The sequence below is a fragment of the Triticum aestivum genome, chromosome 2D (genome assembly GCF_018294505.1).
Source record: "Triticum aestivum cultivar Chinese Spring chromosome 2D, IWGSC CS RefSeq v2.1, whole genome shotgun sequence".
Classification (NCBI taxonomy): Eukaryota; Viridiplantae; Streptophyta; class Magnoliopsida; order Poales; family Poaceae; genus Triticum; species Triticum aestivum.
Genome location: NC_057799.1, coordinates 498,488,485 through 498,502,232, shown reverse-complemented (window position 1 = coordinate 498,502,232; position 13,748 = coordinate 498,488,485). Strand labels below are relative to the sequence as shown.

Here is a 13,748-nt window from a genome sequence, read left to right as displayed (position 1 = left end):
CCGCGGTCCCTCGGCAATCACAACCAGCAGTTGTATCATGTTGCACCTCGCCAGCCCACCCTGCCCTTGTTGCATCCTCCGTCGGCTCAGTGTCCTCCCCCCCCCCCCCCCCCCCCCCCTCCTCCTCTTCTCTGACATTGACAGCCTTTGACAAATCACCAAATCATGTGGCATTACAACTTACAAGTGGCGTCTAAATTGTGTCATATAAGTTACATGTCTATTTAGAGAACATGTAAAAAAGATAAATGAGAAGCTCTAGATTTCGATTCACAGTTGTACCGAAGGGGTGACCATATATCCCTCTATATTCAGTGTGGCAACATGAGGTGGCCAGCTTTAAACATTTTAATCAACAAACAGAGGAAAAATTATGAATACCTTAAACTCTTGAATTGGCCATTGAGCATTCATTAAGCTTCACAACCATATTGCATATGTATGTTTTACTAAAGCAATGACCAAAACATCATTTGTAGCATCCAAAAACGAATTTGACGGTCTTGTAGAATATAATACAATGAAAAAGTTTACAAAATATACACATGATAATTCACAAACTTGCATCAGAATGTCCAGCAGCTTACACTTGGGTCAACTCTTTGACTAATGTATGACATGCCATAGTAGGTTACCATTCATCGACTTGCATATCCCATGAGCTCAGATCCGTAATGCAACCAAGCTAACCTTCACCACAACCAACATTCTGCCTTCATTGTCACGATCTAGATATATCGGAATTCCTGTCGGGTTGCTTTATTTCAGTAAATGCCTTAGAGTTTTAACTTCTAGCGGTTGTGATGTATGGATAGGATCCGGAATATATACACTACGTGCATGTTTGTCAATGACATACAAGATGTCTTTGCGTTGCTACAGACAAAGTGCAAGTAAATGAATCAATCCAATTATCTAACGACATGTCTAATGTATGCCCCATTTATCAATTTGTTTAGTAAATACTATGGGATCAGGCGCTAGAATAATTTTTGTGCCAGCCAAATTCCACGGCGTCCTACGCCCTCCACCTCCCATTCCCGTGGCACACCCCTCTTGACACTGGCCTAACCGCGGTACCTCACCAACCACAACCAGTAGTTGTACTATGTTGCGCCTCGTCAGCCCACCCTGCCCTTGTTGCATCCTTCGTCGGTTCAGTGTCCTCCCCCCCCCCCCCCCCCCCCCCCTTCTTCTCTGACACTGTCGACCTTTGATAAATCAAGCCGGTTGGTTGCCGTAGCTTAAATTACTCACATTATGATTCTTTGCCCGGTGTTAGGAAAAAAATATACTATAGCTTAACATGGCAGGTGACCATATATGCTTTAGTGAGACAATTATATATTGCTTACGAGTTCTAGACGGAGAGACATAGATATAGACATTGTCCTCTCAGCTCTGTAAAACATCAGCACAACAAAGTAGTAATAGTAGCATACACAACAAAGAGTAGGGAAGTAGCAGCATCACACAACAAACAACATACAAAGGATAAGCAATCAGCCACCCCCTCTCCCCTCCACTGCCATCCCCACCCCGCACCAGCCTACCCCCTCCCATCTTCATGACGAATCTGCACCATGCACTCTTGTGCCTCTGTCGATCATCACACCGCACTACAGCCCCATGCCTCCCTCTCCCTCGACTGTTCCCAACCTACTCTCTCCCGCGGCATGCCTCCCGCTTCCCCTATGAGGCCACCATCTCCCTCACGGCTCAATAGTGTATGGAAGCTACGTGAGTTTCAAACACGTAATCAACTTGTGTTATATTTCACTCTCTGTCTCTCTCCCTCCCTCCCCCACCCTCCTCTCTACCATCCTCCATCTCTTCTCGCTCCATCTCCCTCACTTCTCTCCCAGGCTTCCCCTTTTCCTCCTCTCCCACACTCAAACCTTCATAGCGGCTTGGCTTAATTTTTGCTCACTGCTAATCTTTGAGCGGCTAAGTATAGCCTGGAAGCTTAGAAAATAATTACACTTGCTAGGGGAAGTTACGAAAATTTGGCCTAGCTCATTTACTCCACACTCTGGCACGCACAAATAATGCTTATACTCTATACAACAAAGAGCAAATATGAGTTTGCATGCTATCTTTTTTGATCCACTGCTGGACTTGACATGGGCACCATGGAATCAGTTTTGCTACTAAATAATCAACTAATCAAGACCGATGTTGAATAAATGATTATTATATGAAGAAACTACAAAAAAAATACTTACTTATAAACAAAATTTAATTTCTTAGACATCCGTGTATTCTGCACTGAAAACATAAAAAAACTATTGTATCTAGTCAAGATGGTTTCAGTTGTTTCTTAAGAAGAAACCGTTCTTCCAGTGATTATCCTCAATAAATGTTACTCCCTAGGTCCGGAATTAGTTGACACGCTCAAATGGATGTATAGATAAGAAGAATGTGATGTCAGCTGCAAATATCCTAAATAGTGTGACACATTGCTATGGCTTCTCTAGTCCATAGGCTCTGCTCCAAAACAATGTAAAAATTACACATACCCATCTACAAAAAGCCTGTAAAAAAATCCATCCCAGAAAATGGAGTTAGGCAGCCAATCCATTCAGGGAAGGCTGCTATAGGCTATATGTAAAACAGTCAGATTTAGTTCACCATCTTAACTTATGGCAGTATTAGTTAGAGAAATGATAATTATGAAATCAGATAAATAGATCACCTAAAAATAAATCTCAATGACCAGATCAAAATATTCAGAATAACAAACTTTATGGTTGTGCTTAGCAAGTAGTTCTTGTTCTGTGATGTCATGTAGTTGTAGTGTCACATTGCACACTGAATTTGAGTTATTTACAGTAAAACAATTCCAAATATCAAACACTAAAGTAGTAAATTAGCACCAGATCAATTAAAAATGGCTAAAGCTTTCACTAGGGAGCTCGTTGACGTAATTAGAATCTACTTTGGTAGTGTTTATCTGCAGAATTGAAAAATCAACCACAAGGTGTAAGAGAAGGCATTTCCAGTGAATGGCTCTATGTACTGTTGTTATTCGAATAGGAGAATCATGCACTGCAAGTACATGCAGGAAGAATATGTGTTTAGGAAGTGAGGAGTGTGCCGGTGACAGCCCCAATGAAGACATGGTGGAAAGAAAATGCTCCTAAAAAACATGTTAACAGTGCTTGGCGAGATGGCATGTATATAGCTTCTTTGAAACACACTAATGACTCTGCTTTCTTAAGTAGTTTTTTTGTCGGAAGCTTTCTAAACAAAATAATGGTTAACAATATCCGATGCTCTTCAATTCAAGTGAAGTCGTGAACTCAAATACTAAAGAAAGAAAAGTTTCAAAAAAGTAGGCATGTCCATATTACAATGTCGAACAACTTTTGCATCAATCAAGAGGGTAAAAGTCGCAAGTAACTCACAATGCCCTTGCGTATCTGGTAGATTTGTAGCAGATAATTAGATCTTCTCCATCGCCACCTCCGCCATGGTCGACACCTCCTGCCTCCACATCATGACATCGTAAATCATTATCCCCATGTGAGGCAAACAGGTGGCTAGCTTAATCAACTTTCTCACATTCCTTGTTTAGCATCTGGAATCACATAAAAGATAAGAACACTTGGCACAAAGTTTACAAAAAATAGGAGAATAACTTCATGCACAAAGTTTACATCGGACTATATTTTCTTTGTCGCGGATACAGTTCTTGGTATTTTTCTATGAAACTTCACACCAGGGTAGATTGGACACCCAGATTTGATATCCCAAGATTCCAGTTTTTTTTAATATCCCTGGTATTTTTTGAATTTGATATTCATATAAGGGGGGTGGAGCACCCAGAAGCTCATGTGCATTTTCCAGGGAGTGGTTGCCTTTTATAGCAGGGCCTAGGTGGGGATCCCTGGGCTGGACTTAGGTGGCAATTGAGGTGGCCTATTGGGCTAGAGAGAGGGAAATACAGGCTGGCCCAATTAGACATTTTATTTAGCAATTGTATTTATTTATTTAACCGACTACTACAACCGCATATTTAATTGTTCAAGCACCAAACAAACTTCGATTCGGACGAAATTTTAAACATAGCCTCGCTAGACTATATTGAGGCCACACAAATCATCCCAAGTCAATCGGAGGAACTGTGTCATTTATTTAGAAAATATCTTCACTTTTTTTTTGTTTTTGAGGAAAGCCATCATGCCGATAAACAGATGGTTGCATTACAGGAGATATCTAGGCTTGTGCAAACGTTGCGAAATAATTTAGGTAGCTTCCAAACATCACAAGAGGTCGATGGTTCGGGGGTCAGTCTCGAGTCAAGGCACGAAGAGAGAAGGGGTTTACTTATTTACCATTTAACAAAATTACAAAATAAATATTCAATTTAATTATTTGATTAGTGCAATCAATTTTAAGTTGGGGAACACCCCTGGTACAAATACCATAGCTGAAATGGAGGCAGACGTTTGGCTCTCGGGTGTTCGTGCATCTGATTTTTTAAAAGTTAGTAATTGCAAAGAAGTCAAAAGATGCTCAAACTTTTTAGCAACAGATATGATTAGTGTTATACTCGTGTAAATTCGCTACGGAATGTTTGTGGGCGAAAAAAAATTAACACTACATACAAGTTACCATTCACACTTTTTGTCCTCAATTTTTTTTTCAAAAGTCTACTGGAGATTTTCATTGGCGAAACTTTTCATACGAGAAAAACAGAAAGTCAAATTTGTTGCCAATTTTTTAGTTTTTCTTTCTTTTTCTGCAATTATTAATTTAGTTTTTCATAGCATGTGCATATGCACCTGACAGCCAAGGGGTATTTTCCATAGCTGGCAAAGCATTAAAAGTGTAAAACCCTAGACGAAGGCAAGTCATATACTCCCTCCGTCCCATATTTGTCGCTGAAATATAGGACGGAGGGGGTACTAGATTGCCAAACAAGTATAACTGCCAAACATTGCAGAGTAAGATTAGCAGATTGCGAATTCCAAGCGGAATTAATTAGTAGATTTTCAACATAACAAGATCAATCCTTGGTTCGTCATGCTACAGATTGTGAACATAACAAGATCGACTAGAGGTAAACTGATCGCGAATGTACAGGATACCTACGCAGCAAGTTATACATATACATATAGCCCTATTGCCCTAATGTCGTCAGAAGATTGAGGTTCAGGAACCTGGCTGCCTCTGCTGCTGATACAACCGCCTATAATTTAAATGCCGAGGTCATTGTTGTTTCGCCTAAAGCCAATGATGTGCAAAAATACATTGTATATACGTCAGAGCAGCTAAGCTACAACGATGAGAAGCCACTAGAAAATACTACGTGCATGCATGCTGATGTGTTGCACACGATGTGCATAGGCAAAGAAGAGAAACTTGTTCGGTTTGAGATATTAGCTTCTTCTGGTTTGGACGTGCATGCATCAACAGGAAACCAAACAAAAGAATATTTTAATCCTTATGGTAAACCATGTTTAGGAGGAGGCGTCAAGGAGGCTGGTCTTCTGCGTTTCCTTGCCACGACTGTTTATTACGAGAGGCAACTTGATATGCGGAGTCTGTTTTGGTTTAAAGAGCAGAAGGTGCAGATTAAGTTTCTATTTTTGTTAAGGCCACGTAAGGAATATCAGGCAAGTACAAGGACGTGGGATATTTGGAGTCTACTATGCTTGAAGGAAATTGGATGGGGCCCACCAGCACCAAAACTGAAGCCAGCGATGCGTGCACAACAGAAAATACTACTAGTTGTTTTTGTTTTCCTAAATACTAGATCAAGTCGGTTTAGCTTAATCCTAGGTGTTATCTTCTTTTTAATTACGTACCATGTGCTTGCTTTCCAAGCTAGTTAGGATGTGTGACTATTATATAAAGTCAATCGAGTCTTTTGTAAAGGTCAGGTTATTTTTATATGAAATAGAGATGTGTTTTTGAGGTAACTTTAGAAAACCTCTTTGTTGCGGTTTCTGCAAGGAAATTGTTTTGCGCGTGAGGTGCCGTCGTACAGATTGTTTCTCTCATGCTGAGCCGCAAGGTTCAAACCCTCTACTTCGTGTACATCGCGTGCGCGGGCGAGAGGTTACTACTGGTGATGGTGGTGGTGTGTCGTGAAAGATCAGACCGCAACAACAACAACAGATCAGATCTCGCCACGAGGTTCGGTCCATATCAGCTGCTCAAGGTACTCCTGGATGGAAGAGAGGACGGTACGATTTGGGACGAGATCACGATTTGCTAGCGGCAAGTTCGTCATCGGAGACCTGTTGTTCCCGCCATCAAACCAGCGCCTTATGGCTTCTGCTTCGTAAGTGAATCCATCAGATGCCACTTGAGGATCCTTCATAATATCCTGAAATGTACAGGTTTACCACCCGGTGGTCATTAGGCAGGGAAGCTTTTAGACATGCATTATAACCACTCCAAGAAACGAAGGGCAAAATATGTTATTAACTGGCCCCTGGCAGCCTTCAAAATTTTGTTGTCTAACCTGTTTCCACATGAATAAGAAAATTCCTATCCTAGTATAAAAACATGTCCCCAGACCCCAATCTATTGGAAATGATAGAAATGCTGACAAAAGTTATTACCATGCGAATTGGACAAATCAAGTGCCCAGGCGCGGAACTTCCTGTAACTGCCGATTGGACGTATGGCCATAAGGCTGCAGGAGGCTTCCTGGTAAGGGGCTCAACAACTGACCATACCTTTGTTAAGAGATCAGGTCGCTTTTCCATACAGCTAAGACCAATGACGGCTAACTGCTTGGCTTTGTACATAAGGCCAGTTCCCTGCTGATTTATCAATCAGCGTGTGCAAGCTATTATTCACCAATGCTTCTGAAACTTTCTTTGCAATAATCAAGGGAGGCAGTCCAGTCAGGAGACACAGGATGATAACACCCAGAGAGTAGACATCAGAAAGGGGTGTGAGCTCTCCCGTCGTGAGGAGCTCCGGCTCCAGGTATGGCAGTCTGGCTGTCAGAGCTGGTTGGTGGTCGCCGGGCTGAAGAAACAGGGTTAACATACCAAAGTTGCAGATCTTGCTTCTGAAGTTGGCGTCGACCAATATGTTACAAGGCCGTAGATCGCCATGGACCAAAGCATGAGGCTCACGTGAATGCAGGAAAAGCAGCGCAGAACAAATCTCACCGATGATCTGTGTGCGGATCTGCCATGAAAGAGGTGGAGAGCCATGAGCACAAACAATGTGATCTTGGAGGTTTCCTTTTGGCAACCACTCATACACAAGAGCTGAAACTTCAGAACATTTTCCAATGCAGTTGACAATGTTTGGATGTCTGCCTTGACGAAGAATAGAAACCTGCGATGACCTTCTGTTAGTAACAGAATCAGCTAAGTGACACATTAATACAGGCATAGGCTACCTCTTGTTGAAATAAAGTATCAGATCTGGATAGCTTGATAGCTACTGTAGTATCGTGTATAATGCCTTTATATACACATCCATATTCGGTGTCTCCAACCTTGCACAGGTCACTGAAGTTCTGCGTTGCTTGCAGCAAATTTGTGATGGGAAACTCAAGGAAAATCTGAGGATTCTGATCCTGCAGCTCATTCAGCTGCCGCACTGCATTGTCTCGCTCACATTTAAACCGCTGGCATTCTGCATTGCATTAGTGTATCTTATATGTTGCTGCTACAAATTTATACTGTACTTTTAAACAATGAAGAATGAAAAGTTCTTGGCTAGTAGAAATACCTATATTTGCCTTCTCTGTTTGAAGGTCAGACTGACGTTTTAACCTAGCAACCTCCTCTTCCAGAGCAAGTATCTTCATTTGCTCCCCCTACATGTAATTCGTGTCATTACGTAAACGGCACCTTGCTAGTGGCACAAACTACAAAATACAAGGAACTGCAAGGAATACATAAACGTTGGCACATATAGAGGCAAATCAGATGCCAGCATCATGACATTAATAGCAGCAACAAAATGCATCTGTTTGTTCCTCGAAACCCATACTCAACTGTTTACAAAAATAAAACTTAGGAAAAGCTGAAAATAAGAAAAGAATCAACGATCAGCTTCGTATGAATCTTAATAGGGGAATGAGGGGCAGATATAGTAGGGGTAGATGTTCACACGAGTATATTTGCTTCTCAAACTACCGATGCGACGGACTCGGATACGACGATAAGGAAACAGGGACACGGAATACAGCAATTCGGCGATACGGCGAGTATATACAAATAATTATAAAATGCTATGTAATAAGGATAAACAAAAAAATTGAGATGTGAGATGACATCAAAATATTGCCCCATTAATAAAGACAGCAACAACAGCAGGTAGCAGCAACCCTTTTTATCAACATTGTCAGCAGCAACTCAGGAGGCATATAAAAAAATTCAGCAACAGCACGTCAGCAGCAGCCACGTAAAAAAATGTCAACAGTCATGACTCGCGACTAATCCAAGAGCCAAACTAGAAAATATACTACATGATGATGGTATTGCCGAAATAAGCATCCAAGAGAGAAACCTAAAAAAGAAGACGGAAAATATAATCATGCCACCAATAGCAGTGAGCTAGAATTTAAGTCTTCAGAGATGGAAAAGTAAAGCACCGGAACAACTGCCTTCAAATCATGAATACGATTGAAGAATATTTGAACAGAAGGGTATGCATGGTGGCTCAAAGACTTCGAGCTTTTCTGGTAGCAAATGATATCCCCTTGCCCAATCTGCAAGAAGAACAGGACCAAGAAAGTGTTTAAAAGGGAATGGAAACGTGAAGACGCTTGCACGAAATACAGACCCTTTTTTTTTTAAAGGTCACCAGGGGAAAGGTTCCCCCACCTGAATTTTTCATTTAAAAAACGCCCTCAATTGGCAGATATTTACAGCAGAGACAGAGAGGGACCTGGCTTTCTGAAAATGTAATATTGGCATCTATGGCATCACACATGGCAGAAGGTTCAAATTTGATTTCCTGCATATTAAAATGAGAAAACATAAAATGTGGTGGTGAAAAACTGGATTTAAGATTAGTAGTGGCAAGGTTGCAGTAAAGCAAAACCTGACCTCATATAATTCCATTTCCTCATCTGCACAAAAACCAGCTAGACTTCTTAGTTTCGGAAGAATATCTGAAGGCCTTGATGAAGCTTTTACAAAAACCATTCCAATATATCTGTGAGCCTCATTCAGAGAACAGAGTATAAATTAAAAATCTCAACTGATAAACAAAAAGAACGAGAGTTTTAACTTCTAAGTAAAAGGTACTGACCGTATCTGTGTTTGTTCTGGGTCATAAAGCTTTAAAAACACTAACCCATCATTGTTGCTCAGATTTTTTGGGGAAGAATCATTGAGCACCTACAAGGAGCCAATAGGGAGAGAATTTAAATAAATAAACCGTTGGATTGGACAAGAAGGGTCCTTTTTACAGACACCCACAAAGGAAAATATAGATATGTTCAAGTTCAGGTTTCAGGATCAACCTCCAAAAACAGCTTCACACCATCAGGATTCAGGAACAAGAAGGTCCTTGACAATAGTCTACCGAGGCTAGTCATCTGCAAGAGTAATTATTTGTAATTATCCTTTCATATAAGGCATCATTGGTTGCCTAGGTTGCATGAGATAGACGAGCTAGCACAGACTACAAGTCTACAACTACAAGGTACGGCGCTGATTGGTTGCGGTGCACTAGCTCAAACCCTGAGGGGATCCCTTATTCTTGCTGCAGGGGAACTAAAGAAGGCTAATTTGAGTTTCTCCATCATGCAGCATTGGAATTGTGCTAAACTCATGATTAGTTTAGTAATTATCATGTGTTAACTATGACACATTTGTAAGCATGAATTAAGATATAGTAAGATTATTAACCGTAACATAAACATTGGCTGTGACTTCTTAATTCTAACTAGCTGGATCTTATCCCTTAAATGGGTGGTTAGGCTAGGATGCCCTATAACAGCTTGGTTATGGGTCAGAGGACCTAGGCAATGGCGCTCGCCCTCATCTAAGCACCGGCGGGTGCTCCTAAACAATAATATAGGAACATTCTAGAGAATGTAGTATATTTCTTTCTTTGCACAATAGGATATGGATGATAAGATGCTAACAAATAGATACACCCATAGATAAGATAAGAAAAAAGACCAACCAGGGACTTGCTCCTGGTGTCACCTTTTTGTAATAAGAAAATAAGCCAGGCATCCTTAAACACATAGTTCAAAAAAGCGCTAGGCGTTAATTGTGCGTTTTGCCACCGCCTTGCGCTTTACTGACCAAAGCGCATGCTTATGCGCAGTTATGCACAAATTAAGCGTAGTTATGCGCAATGCGTTCTGCTAACGCCTAGAGCCTAGGCGCGCTTAAGCGCTCGCTTAGGCGCGCCTTTTATAACTATGCTTAAACGAAGTGTGCAGAGTGCACGCTCGCATAGCCACAGCGACGCCCAATTCCCAATAGATAAGATGATAACAACCAAACTAACTAGACATAAACAGGCTACTCCCAAAGTTCTGCCAAGAAGAATTGTATCAAGAACCAGTAAGAACATAAGTTATCTAAAACGACAATCATAACGTAGCATGGACAATGCCTTCTTACAGATAGATTGTTTTCTTCGGTAGAGAATGGCTTAACAGGACGCCATGTCCCGTTTTGCCTTTTACAAAACAACCAGAGGCGCTGACATTGAACTGGGATGCTGAATTCTACTGCAATTTCCATCTGTGAACAACGTAACCAATTAATACTGAAGTCATTATGAACCATCAGAAACAATAGGATGGAAACAAACATATTTGTCTGGTTGCACAAGATATATCTATAAACAAACAACAGAAAAATAGAAACTCATCATTCAATCTTACAACTGATGGAAAATAGAAAATCCTGCTGATCATCTGGAATTCTTCAGCTAAAACATTTGGGGTAGAAGTTTCTTAGCAAATTTAATGATACTAGTAATTGTGTATGTGCAATGCACGTTAATAGTAGGAAATATATTAATTGCATTGCACATTCATATTTGGCAATATCATAATTACATGTTGATATTTGGTAGGATATAATTAATTGGTTGGCATTGGCGCTGATATTAGGTATGCTATTAATTAGGGGAGGATGCTAACCTTGTCGCTAAACACATGGACAGGTGAGATGTGATGGATCTCCGCAACTCGCTCTTTTCATATTAAGTATAGAAGTATGGAAGTATAGATATAGATAGAATGGACCATACATACTAAAAACTATCAAATGCAGCTTGAGCTCCATTGCCCCTGTTTAAAAATAATGGCATGTCAAAAAATCATAATATCGGTATCCCTGGACATAGCCCCCTTTCTCTGTTATTCTAAGAGAAGATGCTGAGGGGGGTGATCATGTGGCACATTTTATTTTGTGGAATTGAGCTAGGTGAGACGAAGACAAGTTTAGGAAGCCCCATCCTAGAGATTCAAGTTGAGGGAGCCCAGTGAGGAAGTTGTGATAGTTTAGGGGATTCTAATGCAGTTTTCTCTTTGCAATAAGGTGCACCAGTGCAGAGTGATGAATGTCAATCTCTATATAGCTCTGCCAAATGATATGCAACAAGTCTACGACCACTCAAACCTGTTATACTCCATACTCCGTTGAAAAAGGGGTGGAGTGGACAATTTGTTCAGCTACTCATGATTTCCACAATAGACTTACATTAAAAAAAAGTTCACATGAAAATGGCCTGGCATTACTTAACAAACAGAATACAACATAGCCCCCAACCAGAAGCAGAGATGCTGAAATGCTTGCAGGAGAGGACTAAATGAGAGATTGCCAGTCTAATCAGCACAAAAAGTTGCTAGTGGCTAAGGCAAGGCCTAACTTCTCCTAAACTAAAAGCCTCGTTATCTCAGTTCCTTGAAGTCTTACGGATAGATCTGTTAAAAAGTACAAAATCCTATAGACCAAATTTAAGCTTTCTAGTGAAACAGTGGTCCTTCTATAGTTGACTAAGGCAGGTGGTACCTTCAATCGGGACATAGTCATGTTATCCGCGATCTGGAAAGCCTTCACCCTGTCAAAGTCGACGAGATCAAAATAGAAGCCATCGTTTCCAATTTGTGAGGACATATCTTCTTCCCTTGCCACCTGGGGAAATGCGGGCAAAGAAACCTCAATAATTAGATCGGAAGCTGGTCATCATAGGCCTCTGCGTCGCTGCCTCGGATCAAATATTCATCGGTGTAAAAGTTGCGGCAGGAATTGACCAAAAAACTTCAGAAGAGGGGATTGCGGACCTTTATGCTGATATTCCGAGGTTGCATCGCCGCAGCGGAGCGACGAGAAGGAGATGCCGGACTTCGCTCGCCGCTGACAGCTCCCCCTCGAAGTTGTGCGAGGCAGCAGCGCCGGCGAATGCAATCGCCGTGGAGGTTTGCGGCTTCCTTTTGTGTGGAGCCCGCATTTTTTTCCGCCCCCACGCCCTTAATTGCGCACCAGCCCTCCTTTATTACCCACACCGGCCATCTTCCAAGGCTTGAAGCGTGGGACCCGCGCAGGTCAGAGCAGCATTCAACTCGGCGCCCGTGTATCGATGAATTGCAATTTTTAGACTACTACTCCGAAATAGAAATAGGGTTTCCCTGCTTTATATTAGAGCATCTCTAGCAGACCCCGCAAAATAACCGTCAAAATATGAGTTGGCGCGGAAAATCCTGCTCGAACAGACCCCGCAAACGCGTTCGACCCGTAAAAGTTTTTGCGGGGCGCGGCAAAAGTTCGCCCTCAACCTTTAGATTCATGGGGTGGGAGGTCGACCCGAGCTCGCCCCTTATCCGCGGCGAGATTTGGCGCGAGGGAAATTTCCGCGCGGCCGTTCCCGCTCCACCCCCCTCCTCGACCGCCATTGCCCCGCCACCACGCGCTCGGTCCATCTTCCCCGCCGTTCTTCGCCGCCATGGAAGCCTCCCAGTCGTCCCCCGTCACTGTGGAGGTCGTGCATGCCGGCCATGTCGCCCCGCCATCGCCCAAGGCCCCAACGCGCCTGCCCGCAAGCGGCAGGGCAACGTTGTCGTGCAGAGCGGCAATCCGGCTGGTCCCGCCGGAAAGTCATGCACGCCGGGCGCTGCCGCCGCTGCTCAATCTGCCCGGCCGCCGACGGAGAAGGTGAGCAAGGTTTCGGGCGTGAAAGCGGAAGAAGGTCCCTGGGAAAAGGCCGACGCCTTCCTCCACTCCCTCCGCCTCCCCGACGATGTCGTTCAACGACGTTGCTTCCACCGCAAGCGAGGTGTTCGACGAATTGGCCGCAAGGTTTGCATCTTCGACCTCTTGTTCTTCCTTCGCTTTTCGGCATTGTGGTTATTCTTGACTTGATGTCGCTCAACGTAGCGGTGGTTCGAACAATGCCACTGCTGAGTTCGTGAACTTGTTGGACATCAACGCCGTCGACATCGATAGGGCCCCGTTTGCTGATTTCGATTACAATGAAACGGAGGGTGGCATGGATGATCACGGTGGTGAAGATGAAGTGGAGGAGGTAGATGAGGGGGCGTATGAGGAAGCGCAAGCAAGAAAAAGCGTGAGATCGAAGAACTACACGATCTTGGAAGATCAAATCTTGATCAAGGCTCGGAGTGCGGTGTCTCTTGATGCTTGCATGGGTACATCTCAAACCTCCAAGAGATATTGGCAAATAATCGAAGATCAATACTTCCGCATGATGGCCAAGTATCCAAATAGGACACCACGGACCTTTCGGGTCACTCCAAGGGCGTTGGGGCATGATCAAGCCGATTTGCAGCAGTT

At 42.7% G+C, this 13,748-nt stretch overlaps 1 pseudogene; it reads right to left on the bottom strand.

The window, feature by feature from the left end:
* Positions 1-4,979: 4,979 nt before the first annotated feature.
* Positions 4,980-12,445, bottom strand: LOC123054081 (U-box domain-containing protein 57-like; annotated as a pseudogene).
* Positions 12,446-13,748: the final 1,303 nt, after the last annotated feature.